This window comes from Saccoglossus kowalevskii, chromosome 17 (assembly GCF_978046115.1).
Source record: "Saccoglossus kowalevskii chromosome 17, keSacKowa6.1, whole genome shotgun sequence".
Taxonomy (NCBI): Eukaryota; Metazoa; Hemichordata; class Enteropneusta; family Harrimaniidae; genus Saccoglossus; species Saccoglossus kowalevskii.
In genome coordinates this window covers 19,578,948-19,593,069 of record NC_140657.1, presented here as the reverse complement: position 1 = coordinate 19,593,069, position 14,122 = coordinate 19,578,948, and the positions used below count along the sequence as shown (strand labels likewise).

At 35.5% G+C, this 14,122-nt stretch overlaps 1 protein-coding gene across 6 annotated transcripts in view; it reads left to right on the top strand.

The window, feature by feature from the left end:
• Positions 1-14,122, top strand: part of LOC100378910 (TNF receptor-associated factor 2-like) — a 99,492-nt gene that overhangs the window by 20,395 nt on the left and 64,975 nt on the right. The window contains exon 2 of one of the 6 annotated variants that reach the window (XM_085492284.1): positions 600-697. The exons of 4 other annotated variants lie outside the window; for them this stretch is intronic. The gene's annotated coding sequence lies outside the window, so the exon portion shown is untranslated. Of the gene's footprint in view, positions 1-579; positions 698-14,122 lie in introns of all 6 variants that reach the window. One more of the 6 variants, XM_085492283.1, reaches the window with a different exon arrangement.

The window sequence follows — 14,122 nt, the reverse complement described above, 5'->3', positions numbered from 1 at the left end:
CAGGTTTTATGAATTTGACCAAATGATAGTTAAGTAACAAATAGACATTGCATTAATAGTTATTAGCGATGTTCAATGATCAACAAACTAAGTTAATACTAGTATTGTATGAGGGGAATCCCCGACGTCACGATGAAGAAACCAATACATAAAAGGGGGATACAGCCGCCATGAGAATTTGTCATTAAAACCATCAAGTCAGTTTCTAAATGGCATTTAAAACTAAAGTATAGAATCGTGCTGTGTATTGCCTGTTTGATAATTTCTATCTATTACGTCATCCTCTGTTCCCATCGCGTGCACTTCGTTCATCGCATACTGTAAAATGACTAATTTTCACTGGGTTTAAATTTCACTGATTTACCATTTCTGGCATATTCAGTGGGTTTTAAATTCACGGTTTTGTCATTTAGATAATGTGTTCTATGCTAAATTTTACATATTCACTGTGTTTTAATTTAGCGCATTTTTCCAGTCAGCGAAATAAGCTAAATTAAAACCCAGTGAATAATTACCCCCTTTACAGTATTTGTAATGGTTTGTCCCAGAGATCTGATTGTCGTCTTTATCATTCCCCAGTCTACACGGATTATTTGCAGGTATGGACGTCAACAACAAAAAGTAGCCTAGTTTCTGGGCTAGCTACCCCATAACCACTGGTTGGGATTTGTCAACAATTGTCGTTCAAGCATACCAAGTGAGTATGTATTCACAATGTTGTATAATTGCGACATCATCAGCACTAAGCATGTGACTTCAAATTGACCTCAATGACCCTAGTTAGTACCAGAGTACCCGATTACTAGTGGTGTCTGTTCAACCATGGAGGTAAAAGACAATAGATTTGACCTGGCATTACTAAGAGCAAAGTTCATATAATACGGATTAAAGGTGTTGCGGGTGTTTTGCTGTGGTTAAAATAGTTAAAAATTATTTTGTGAGCCACTTGCAATTGGGTTGACTGTTTTAATTCGCATGATGTCTCCATCGCATAACACGTACTTGCATGCCCTCATCTTATAAACCCTTGGTAATATATTGTAAAATTTAATACTTAATAAATATTTGGAAATATGTACTTAAAAAAGTACAATCACTTGGTATTCAGGGAAAATTAACTAAACTACTAGCATATGTTCGCATGTCCAGCGACAGTTTCTATATTTAAATTTGTAAATGTAGCTCAAGTAACTCATAGGTCCACATGCACATTGCTAATTTATGACAATCGTAACACTCTTCATAACAACTTTGAAAATCAATTTTGACTTTTTATAAAAAAAAAATGTCCACCTCAAACAATCCTAAACATACATTACTGAGTTGTTCAAAATAAATATCAACCTTTTTTTTAAGAAAACGGAACTACTTCTTAATCATGTGAAATGTTTGTAAGAACACAGCAGTTTATGATCAAAACTGCGTAATTTATGCTGCTTGTAATAAATACTGATGTTTTCGTCGAACCATATGGAGCTAAAAAAGAAGTAGTGACGGAAAATAAGCTAGCCTATTAAGGGACGACGTCAAAAGATCGATGTCGGATAAAAAACTTATTTGCTTTAGTTTGGGGGTGGGGGGGGGTGGTTTTACCTCAGAAAGTTTCCATCCTACAAAAACGATTTTATTTTTTAATGAAGTCAAAATAAATCTTGGATTATTTGTAGTTTGTTTGGTTTTCTATCCGATCATGGACAGAAATAACAGAAAATGAAAAAAAAACACATCCAAGACGAGAAAATGATTTGGTCGTCCGAGTGTAATATGTGCGTCAAATGAGGTCAATTTCAGGGCATGGACCTAGAACCAACTGCTATGCCATACTACTGTCCGATTATCAATTTGTATTTAATGGTGAATGTAGTCTAACGCCATGATCAATATTTATTAATTAAGATTCAGTGGGGATGGGGTGGGGGGGGGGGGTTGGGGAAAAACTAAAGGAATTAAGTTTTTTATCCTACATTGAACCTTTGATGTTGTCCCTAACTTCAATTGTTTATTGCTAAGTTAAATATCCCTTTGTACTCCTGGTATTTTAACTCGATGATAGTTGCAGTTTGTTTAAACTAGTGTACTGACCGTAATATTCGGATTACACAGAAACAATTTTCCGATGAAATATTAAATCAAATGCGCAGATCATAAATAAGGTCGTTACTCATGCGTAGTGACCTTTCGAAACACTTTATTTATATGATCCACAATATTCCGCAAAATTTAATATTTTTTTTTTTATAGAATCTTTGCATCCTCGGCCTTTGAAACCCGCTGTCAAATCTGGCGTGCGACGGCGAGCGGTTGTCGACAATCGCGATTATTATTGGTGCGATGTTTGTTAAAATACTCCGAATCGCGTAATAGACGTCACTGCTTCTTCTTTTTTTAGCTCCATTGTCGAACCAACTTATTTCTGACTAGTTAATTGTAATCACAAATGAAAACCACAACTGTCTAACCTGTGTTTGTATTTAGTTTCTCAATACATAAATTCCCAGTTGCTGTGTATTGCCTGTTCGCAGTGTCACTACTGTGTCCCTAACGTATAAATGAACTACCATCATATATCTTCTAACTATTTTCATCGATATTGCCAACTAATCTTTTTCTGTGCCCTTTGTGAAACAGCAAGTGTTTTTATTTGTATTATATATTATATACTGAGGAACAGTTTCTCTACAGCTGGTTGGGAAACGCTAATACCTCTTATCTCAATGCGTGTTTCGCATTCGATAAATTGTTTATTCGTTACTCGATGTGGACTCAAGCCTACTTTGGTATTAACATATGATATGACATCATATTTAACCAGAAGCCTTCTCGATTCACATCTACGCATGCTTATACGCTTTGTTATGATTTTTGCTACAAGGCGAAAGACCTTACTTTATTTACTTTATTAACTTTAATACGGAGTTATCCACGCAGTCACCCATTCTCTCAGGGCCACAAAAAGCCTATCGAACGTAGTTTATGTATTACAAACACGATCTAAGTTTGATAGAGAAAAGCAACTTAACAGAGCAGCCATAAAAACATTATTTGGCACTTTTTTGAAGTTCCATCTTAATATTAATATTAATAAAATAATAGTTCAAGTCGGAAAAGTGTGTTTGTGAAGGTTGTTAAGATCAGATACTCTCACTATAACATCGACTAAGGTCGTTCGAATCGCCATCTTGATATAACATGAATACATTTTGTATGCTCTAAATCCACAGTGAATTTCTGACGTGAATATCGGAATCAGACAACGCCAAAATGATTCAGTTATTTCTAATATATAAATCAATTGTTCTTCAAAATTTAAGTCATCAATATTAGAAAAACTTTGAACAGTCGTTTTCTATGAGCGATATTCGACGACCATGTTGCTTCGTGGGTGAATACAGGTATCCACGGGGACAATAACGGTAAAATAATCAACTGACATGAACCCCTTAACACAAAATAATAGATATTGGGGAACAACTTAGATATCAAATTTAAAAAAATATGATAACTGTGGTCGTTTTAGATATAGGAACGCATTTTCACAAAGTGATAACTTTTTGTACAGCGTCACCATAACACGTTATTCTGCAATGAACAGTGCTGGCTGTGACGGTCTGAAATTGAAATTGTTTTTTAGTAACCTAGAAGTTAATAAATTGGAATTTTGTTGGTACTAGATTAGTTTGTTATTCACTCTATATTCTTACTGCCCCTAAACGACAAATTCCTTCAAAAATCTTGTCACATATCCAGTGATTTGCATATCCAATTGTATTTCATATGCACGTAGCAATACATCTACATGACTTGTTTGAAGTAAAATAAATAAAATAGTTTTCATTGTTGCTGCCCTCTAGTTGTAATATTATTTGCTTAGATAATTGTATGAAGGGAAATAATGACAGTAGCATAGCGGGCTTAGAAAATAGTGAAATACAAATGTGCGTATACAAATTATTTTGACAGTTTTTTTGACTCCCGTGTGCGAAGTATACAATTAGAGTCTTTGCAGTTAGTATGTCTGTATGTGTGTCTGTCTTTTGCACTGATATCTCAACAACCATATGTTGCTTTTTGATGAAACTTGATGCATAGATGCTGTGAGCTAATGCGCAGATTTGAGTAGGTTTTGGTTTAAATCCATGTTTATTAATTACCATTTGCATGATAATTAGCTAATTTTTAGCTGTCCCGTAACTGATATCTAAAGAACTACTCATTGGATTATGATGAAACGTTGTATATAGATGCTCTGGGACATGATGCACAGATCTAATATGATTTGGGTTAATATCCATGCATATTTAATTACCTAATTTGCATAATGATTAGTAATTACTTTGCTTTTCCACTGATATCTCAAGTACTGATCGTTACATTTCAATGAAACTTGGTAGATTGATGTTCTGGGACAATGCACAGACCTTATTAGTTTTACATTAGAATATGTGCACATTAATTATCTGATTAGCATAATAATTAAAATAATCTACATAACGAGCTAGTGTAATGTTTTGGGTTTATATACATCCATAATTATTACTTAATTTGCATAATTAGCCAAATCTAAGCATTTTCACTTGTTACTCATGCACTATTCAGCAGATTTCAATGAAACTTGGTACATGGATACCTATTTAGTTTTTGGTTGAGATCAATGTGATATGTCCAACGTTTCAGATGAATATATAGGGTCATATGACCTCAATAATATGCTTAACCGTAATATATTTAGTACTGTTGCAAATAGGAACCTGCAAGTGATGCTATATAGTTGTATGGCAAAATGTATGACCAAAATATCAAGTCATCATATATTATATCGTTAAATATTCATAATTGATAAACCATAGGGACTTGGAACCACCCTGATCAGTGCTTATTGAATGATGTATTTGCTCTAATAAAACTGAAGTAAATACAGTATTACTTATTTGCACACGGGCGTTCTTTCTAAGCTTTTTTTGATTCAAATTATAGTCAATAGAAGATAATAAACCCGATCAATTGTTTTTACTTGTTTTCATTTCGAAATCAACTACATTATATCACGTTGCAACAAAAATAAAACTATACACATTTCTGTGTAGCACAATAAGTGAACATAATAATCTAGTAAACAATGGTACGAAATGTATGTAATACAAGTAAATCAAATCATATATATATATATATATATACGGTGATAGAGGAATTAATACACAACTACATGAATATTGAAACTCGACAGCACTGTTTCGTAAGGTACAAGTACCTCATTCATCAGGAGCTTTATGTTTTATCATTCACTGCACCAAAGAGCATACATTATAAGCTTCGCAAATTAACATATTAATTAAAATTAAATAGAAAGTTTAATTGTTACATATTAGAGCTTTTGATCTGTGTCGGCATGATGACACGAGTTCATTTCTTTTGTTTAATGTGGAGTGGTGGGGTCTAAAAATTATGATGAATTTTTCTTTTAAACATAAAATACATCGTTTGCTGGAGCTATTATACGGGCTACCGCGAGCAAGAATTTTCCATTGTATTTTATATTCAATATCATTTTATTACCAAACGCTTCAGCGTGGTATTAAGATTTTGTTTTCAGGCTTGGGTGGTACCAAGGTGGAAAATGGTTGCACATATGGGGGGTAATTCCTGGAATTGCAATAGAGAGGGTTCAGGCCGAAATACATATATATAGTGTTTCCATGTTTCGTCTGATATTTCTGTGGTATTCTGCTGCTGTAAATAATGCAAGATTTGTTCCGAAATTCAGTGTGTTGTGTGCACTCCAGGGTTATTCGTATTTTTTGCTCAAAACACCCCTATTTTTTAATGGTAGAGTCGAATAGTTTCACTCCCACTGGGAAATCTGCATTGTTACTTGAATGAGAGCTAACTAAACACATTTTCCAGACCGGCGAAAGTGTATGCAACAGCCAATTTTAACAGCCTGTCACGTGATTTTAGTCTGAATGTCAACCTCACAAGAGGCTAATCCATTTACGCAGGTATAACTGGGAATAGAATATGTGAGGGATTGTATCAACAGAGATGTGTATAATGAAAAGTAACATCTATCCTTCTTTTGCATCGCTGAGCATTTTTGTTTTAGTATACTGGTATGAAAATGTTGAATTTGCATGATTTGCAATGTGTTTTTTTACTGAAACTCCCCTATTGATCGAATCCCGGGTTTGAAAGAGAACGGCACACCACGTGATTCGTCTGAATACAATGGTGAAGGCACGCAAGCATGACTGACGTTGTCAGCAGTAGTCGCTGAGCTTCACGCTACAACTTCACTTGTGATGTTGCTTGTTAGCCGTGGATTGAATTAATCTTGATTACCGGTTAAAATGTTGCTTATTTGGCGTTGGTGATCTTTATTTGGAACTGGGTAACGTCGCCAGCAGAAACCTCCTGGGATTTTGATGTTGATGGTTGCGCCTCCATGGCAATCGCTAATTTTACTGCGGGTGGATCTTCCAAGAGTCCTTCGGGGTTTATAAAACTCATTCAACATACATAAAGTTCTCTCAATCGTAGTAGTCCATGTGATGTACACCTAATATGCCAAACATGTTACTGAACGATTTTGCCAATGAAAACAAGCCGGTTGGCGATCCACTCCACTAAAAAAAAACTAGCAATATGTTTTCGGCTGTTGCCATGGTAGGACATGAACGTGAAGCTAACGTCGGTTTATAACTAAAACTGGGCACCGTATACAAAGTTCGCAAAAAAACATTCAATCCTTAGAAGTCATTTTATTTTATTGCTAGAACATATGCTGTTGTTAGGGATTGGTCAGTTACTTCGGCCTGGGGGTGGATCAGTAGGGGGGTTACCCTGTTTTTGATTTTGCGAATGGGGGGGGGGGGGTCACCCTGTTTTCCACAATTCACACACGCGCTTATGTATATATTTTTTTAAATTTTATTTCAGAACAATAGATTAAAAAGTTAATCGTACAAATGTGTTCTTAATAATAACTATTACCCATATTGCCTATAAATTTGTTGATGCAAAAAACGTTATAGGCTAAATATTTTGGGGTTGAAGTTGACAAATAACTAACAGATTATGCAATGCGGCAGAGCCCCATGCAATTATACAGTTAAGTTTTGAACACATCCCAAGTCCACGTGATATCAGATTATTTTATTTAAAGTCTGAAGTCACCATTGTATAAGATATTTACTGGATTTATCCAATTGTAGCTGGAGACGGAAAAACACAGCAATTAGTACAAAGAGCAGTGACAGTTTTTGTTCAGCAAATCAAAAAAGTTAAATGGATTCATGTATATAAATAAATAGTTTTTTTGTTTTTTTAACTTTTAATTATGCATATTTTGCTCTGTAAAATACCAAAATCCAACACAAATTTATACAAAAATCAAAGTGTCCTTTGTTTTCATAAGCACAGACTGTGCTTCAGGTGTAAAGCTTTCCTGGTCTATAAGATATGAAAGATATATTAAATCCAAATTAGTTTTCGAACCGCCTAGATTCAAATCCTCTTTTCCTATCTTATAAGGGCGTTTATCAAGTGAGTACTCCACAGCTTTGTTTTTATTTACTATCTTTAGCAGCATAGATTTCCCTACTTCCTGCAGCTTTTTCTGTAGTCGTTTTTTGGCTTTATGCTTCCCCCTCCCCTCCTAAGGTGACTGGTCTATTAAATGCAAACACTAAAAATTACGGCAAACCACGATATTTTCAATGCACATCATACATTTTGTAATCATGTCAGAGCCAAAACTGTTAATGTTTCTTTGTTTTTCGGGGGGGGGGTCAGCATGTTTTAAAATATAATGTTAGGGGTCGCCCACTTTTTTGTTGTTGATAGGGGTGGGTCAACTGAGATTTACAGCTGACAAAATGGAATCTGCCGAACCCCAGGCCAGAGTAACTGAACAATCCCTTAAATTTATTATTTCCAACCGATAGTATTTTCTAGATTGCAGGCAGCATTTACAGTTCATTCAAAGTTCAAAGTTGCGTCGGGATTACGTTGATACAGTGTAACAATGTCGGCGTCGGTGATCTCTTACCGGTGTGCAACGTAGCCAAAATAAAAGGCATGAATACAAGACTAGTGGGAGGTAATAAATTTGGGGTCGAAAGTATTCAAAAAACAGTTTTTGGCTGTTGCCATGGTAGCTGTGGACCAGGATTGTTTTGCCAATTAGTGACGGTACGACCTGCCTGTCAATTATAAACAAAATTAGCCAAGCCAAAAAAAATCTCAGTAAATTGTTGCCCACACTCAAGCGGATTAGAATGAGCTACGTCCATGCTTTTTAATCATAGAAATGTAGGGTGTGATACATTTGACGTGAATGTATTAAAACATTCAGTTGTTGGCTGTTTGCATGGAAACGGTTGTCAGAATTTGTTTTCAGATTTTACCAATAGTAACTTTGTGCCCACACTCAAGCTGAGCAAAATGAGCTATGTCTGAGGTGTTGCATCCAAAATTTGTAGGAGATACATTTCCTGATAACTAGGGTGAAGGTGTGACCTACCTGCTAAGTTTGAGCGAAATCGGCCAAGCCAAACAAATCACAGAAGAATTAATACGTGAAAACACTAGAAATCACACACACACATATATACACAAAATTAAAGTGATTTTAAGGGCAATCCAAGTGGAGCGAATCGCCAATACCATGTTCATTTGCATATTGACCGTGAAAATATCAAAAACATCATTGCATGGGTGATATGCAAATTAGTTTTAGTCAAAATAAGTTACTGCTTAGAAGTACCATTACTGTTGTTCAAATTTCATTTCACTCGGCAAATATATTCATGTACCCAAACGTAAAGTATCGTACTTCTAAATAATGTTTATTTCTGCTATGTTTCGAAAAACGCTACTCTTGAACGGACTACTTTATTCGCTCTCAGACCTCATTTGCATATGGGGTGTGGAAGTACAGATTTTGATTTCAGGGACGAATCAAAATAAATTGCAGTATATATGTAATAATGTGGAATACTTCCCTTCACTGTGAACATTTTTCCGCTAAAATAAATTCCAGTGAAAATGCCATTTCCCTCATACTCTATTGAGACTTGACACGGCACAGTGAAAATTTGATTCACACCGTATGCTTGAAAACTTTTCATCGAAAATAAATTAAGTGAAATTCTGTGAGAGTTGAAAATGAAAAAATTATATGACACCCAACCCTACCACTCCATACACAATGTAACCACACCTCAAAAACATCCTTTCACCAGTGTATTCTATTTGAATTCAGGAGAAATTTAAATAAACAAATTATATGACAACGAACTTAATTATAATTTCAACCTCTAGTTCAGCACTGATTAAATAAACTACCTCGTCTTTATGCCAACTTGAAGTTATTCAATGCCTACACCAGTGACTTCAAAATCTATGTTTCAATCCCAGTAATTTCACTTGCTATTAATTGTATGGGAGTGCCAATCTTTCATGAATTTCTATTGTCATGTCAATTTCTTGTGATTACTCGGAAAATGAAGCTGTAACCACAGACCACAGTGCTGCAACTAAATCCTGGTATAAGCACCGGTTAGGCAGTCTTGAACTATGCATGTGAAGCCAGCTGAGAGGTATATCCAATCCTATAGATTTCTCATTGTTTGGTAACTATTTGCTGCAAATGCAACAAAAATCAATATAAAAAAAAATATTACCCACACAGCATTCTACAGGTTACTTGTATATATATATATATACATACATACGGTGATAGAGGAATTAATACACAACTACATGAATATTGAAACTCGACAGCACTGTTTCGTAAGGTACAAGTACCTCATTCATCAGGAGCTTTATGTTTAATAATTCACTGCACCAAAGAGCATACATTATAAGCTTCGCCAATTAACATATTAATTAAAATTAAATAGAATGTTTAATTGTTACATATTAAAGCTTTTGATCTGTGTCGGCAGGATGAGACGAGTTCATTTATTTTGTTTAGTGTGGAGTGGTGGGGTCTAAAAATTATGATAAATTTGTCCTTCAAACATAAAATGCATCGTTTGCTGGAGCTATTATACGGGCTTCCGCGAGCAAGAATTTTCCATTGTATTTTATATTTAATATCTTTTTCTTTGAGTGACCAGACCTGTTTACTTAGTTCTGTTCCGGAGGCCTGATTGCGAAATGAGGCCGTGTGGTTTCTGTACCTTGTTTTGAACTCATTACCAGTAAGTCCGATGTACGTTTATATATCCCAAATTCGAATCTCGCGCGTATAACATGAATATTCATGAACAACAATTTGTCTCAAACCAACAACATATATAAGAAGACATATTTATCCAGCACTCAACTGTATTACCCTGGCAAGTATATTATATATATATATATATATTTGACGTGATTGTCTTCTTAAGGTTAATATCGGAACTTTGCTTTCAACGATCTGTATGTAGTTTGTTTAACAACGCTGATTACACTGGTCCTGCACAAAAGCATGTAGCGACAGGCAGCTAATTTTGACTGCGTCACAACTGCGTGATACGTGTTGATGATAAACAATGTAGTTTTTATTAACATATATAATCATGTTTTACCAAATTGCGCGTTTCTGTGTTTAAAGATAATATTAGGGCAACTCTCGAGGTTTATCCACTCATTCATAAGTTAATTATTTGCATTAACAAAAGTATTGTTACTAGTAAATTATTTTCGTTCCGTGGAATTATCGAATTGGATTAGATTTTAAAAGAATTGTTATGGTTATCTTTTAATCGCGTTGTTGGATGTTTCAAAGGCATGACACTTTACGAGGCTTGTTTTTCTTTATAAACCCGCTTCTAGTAATACATATATTTAAATGGTTATAATTCCTTTATCAATTAATAGGGGAGGCAAGGGGTAGCTGGTACAGTTTTACGGGAAATAAAAAGGGCTTTTCACAATTTACAACGAAAAAACTGTTTTTACAGTTTACAGTGTTAAAAAATGGTACATTGAATGGTCCGAAGAACTCTGGAATTTATTTTTTTCAATTTACGTTGTACGAACAAAAAAAAGATTGCAATTACGTTGAACGAAAATAACCCTTGCCCCCCCCCCAATTAACATAGCACCAGAAAAAATGTTCAATGAACTCGTTCTTATTGACTATGTGTATGTTAAATTATCCCCAAAGTGCTGAGGACCAAGGCATTCATTGAAATTCAACCAATCAATCAATCAAAAATGTGATCCGGACCCCTGTCGTGAAAGTTTGTTGTGTATGGATTATGATATTAAATTCTTTACCAGAGACGATTGCATCATCTGATGTAGTGATGCGTGTATGTGTTATCAAATTGACTGATTATGCTAGTTCACCCGTTATCATCGTTCACTGTACACCACGGAGAACAAATCGAATGCAAATATTCATAAATCTCACCCATCAAAAATGTTTGAAAGAGGGCGACATTCATATTTTTTAAAATATATTAGGAAATCAGTAATGCTTATAAAAACCTGATATTATTATGTATGTTTCACTGAGATAATGCTGACTAAAATACTTTTGCCTATCGAACTTTCGAACAATCGCTGATAATAATTTATCTTGAATATCAACAACAAAATATAAATTGGCCGATTTTATTTGTGGATTGTTTCGGGGAGGGGAGGGGTCTATAGTTTTTCAAGTGTTGAGAATTTATTCTTACGTACGATGGCACCAATACGGCATTATAGATTATTTATAACTATCTATATACATACGTCTTTATAATGTGGGATTATAATAATACTATTAATATAGAGGATCGTATTTGCAGCAAATGCGTTGATACAATAGGCATCGGCTGTTAAATTTTGCTCCTGATTTCATCGGTTCAAATTTAATATATAGCATTATATTAAACTTAATAGCTTATATTATTGTATTGAGGTTAATCGATTTAAAATAAATATACATCCCAATACGGCAACCCATATGAAAACGATAATTGTATTATTTTACGTAAAAGTATTACCTCTTTACGAGCTTCTGTTAAACAAATGTCTGCCACATTGATGGGGTCACCGTGTCTGAATATTACTAATTTAATTTGTTCCGTTTCATATGTATATTTAAACTATTTCTTTCATTTTTTTTTCAAGTAATTTTTTTCAATCGGTCAGTGAATTTCGTCATCCCACCCTGATTATTTCTGGCTAGTGTAATTATTGTACGTCATCATCATGGTTCAATAGTCGCCATATTGCTCAGACATCTTTTCGATCTCACCGTGACCATCTCATGCCAACAATCTCGCAGACCCGATCCAATTGACCCTGGAAAATGGACACTATAGTAACAATTGTTTAAGGTTTAACACACCAACAGCAATGGCTGTAAATACATTTGTATCCACCCATGGTTAAAAAGCACTGCGAATTTAAACACCATATTTTCTTTGCGAGTTAATTTCTGGGGGTAGAAGTTTTGTTATTCTTTTGTGTCCTAAAATAGAAAAAAGGATAAACAAAGTTGAGATTTTTTAAGAAACGATGGGTTAATACGATAGTTTTGTATCCCAATGATTTTAAATAGCTGTAAACAGCACACCGGTCAGAGGTAGCGCGCCCTCATTTGTGGAGTGTCTAAAATTTCGTCAACAACGCAGCTGCTGAGCAAAGTCTGCGCAGCTCTCGCCGCTTAGGCACCAAATAAAGCCACTGGTATTGTTTTCTTTGTTCTGACTGTGAGCGCGGTATTCAGACACCTAGTATGAGACTGCAACTCTATATTTCGATAGTTGCATCACAACGACACCGTATTATAAAATAACAATGTGATATTTTTAGCTCCGCTGTCGACTTTGTCGAGCGGAGCTTATCATATGAGTGATTGTCCGTCGTCCGTCGTTCGTGTCAATGTTTTACTTTTTTAACTTCTTCTTGAAAACTACAAGCCTGAATGCTTTGATACTTAGTGTGTATGTAGAGGTATGTAAGGGTGCATAAATACGTCAGTTGCGAGTGGTGAGTTGCGAGTCGCAAGTAGCAAAATGTGTCAGTTGCGAGCGCTCGAAAGTGGCAGTTGCTAGCGCTCGAAAATGGCAGTTGCTAGCGCTAAAAATAGCAGTTGCTAGTGGCGATTTGTATGTAGTTGCGAGTGCTAGCTACATCGGCATTGTGTGAAATAAAATTAAGTCCGATGTCCTAGCCACTTGTTTTCAAGTTACATGTACATGTGTTGAAATGAATTTCTGCATGTCTACGATGCTATTTGTGCGTGTGTGGTACGTACACTAAACTACCGTCCCTCCTGTGTTGAGGGACGGTGACTAAACGTAGCAGTTGCGAGCGAGTCGGGCCGCTAGAACTGTGTGAATAATAAAAATAAGTCCTCGCCTCCGATGTCTTAGCGGCATATTTTCTTGTTGCGAGGATTTAAAGCGGACTTGTACTCTCGTTCCCGTAATCGCCGTTTTTTAACCGAGAAAAATACAAAATCACTGTAAACAGCGTCATGTCGTCGGTTCATTCGAAATATCAAATTGACCTTTGAGTTTTATGTACAGCGGACGGTACAATGCTCTGATTTTAGGTAACAGTGATATTTGTTAATAGTACATCCATGTTCTCACTAAGTCTTATTTTGCGTTAAAGTGACTGTTATTGAATGTCATTTTTATGTCAGAAACGAATCATTGGAATGCAATTTTAGGGCGGCCCTGTTACACATTCAGAACGTACAGGTAGGTGTCATGTTCGGGAAAATATAACAGATAAAACTGATCCCATGTTAGTCCCTTGGTGTGGTAATAATCGCATTGTGGTCTGAGGTCGCGAAACGACGAGACCGACGGCATTTTATCTTGGACCAGCATGCACATTATTGATGAAGCCGCTATGACTATGAGTCTTTATTGTTTGTCAACAGTTGACGCCTTCACAAAAGGTTAAAGTGGCAATCGGTTAAATCACAGTCCCTCTATAAATAGAGGGACTGTGGTTAAATGCTGAAAAAAGCTAATTCTAAACAGCACAACAACAAACGCGATGTGCTGTCAATCTCCGCCCGCGCTTCGCCTGCAAAATGTTGCATGAAGTGACTGACGACTCATCAAACTTTAGGAATAAACATTAAACTCCAATTGTTGCAGTAAAAATAACGCGAGATGTTTTT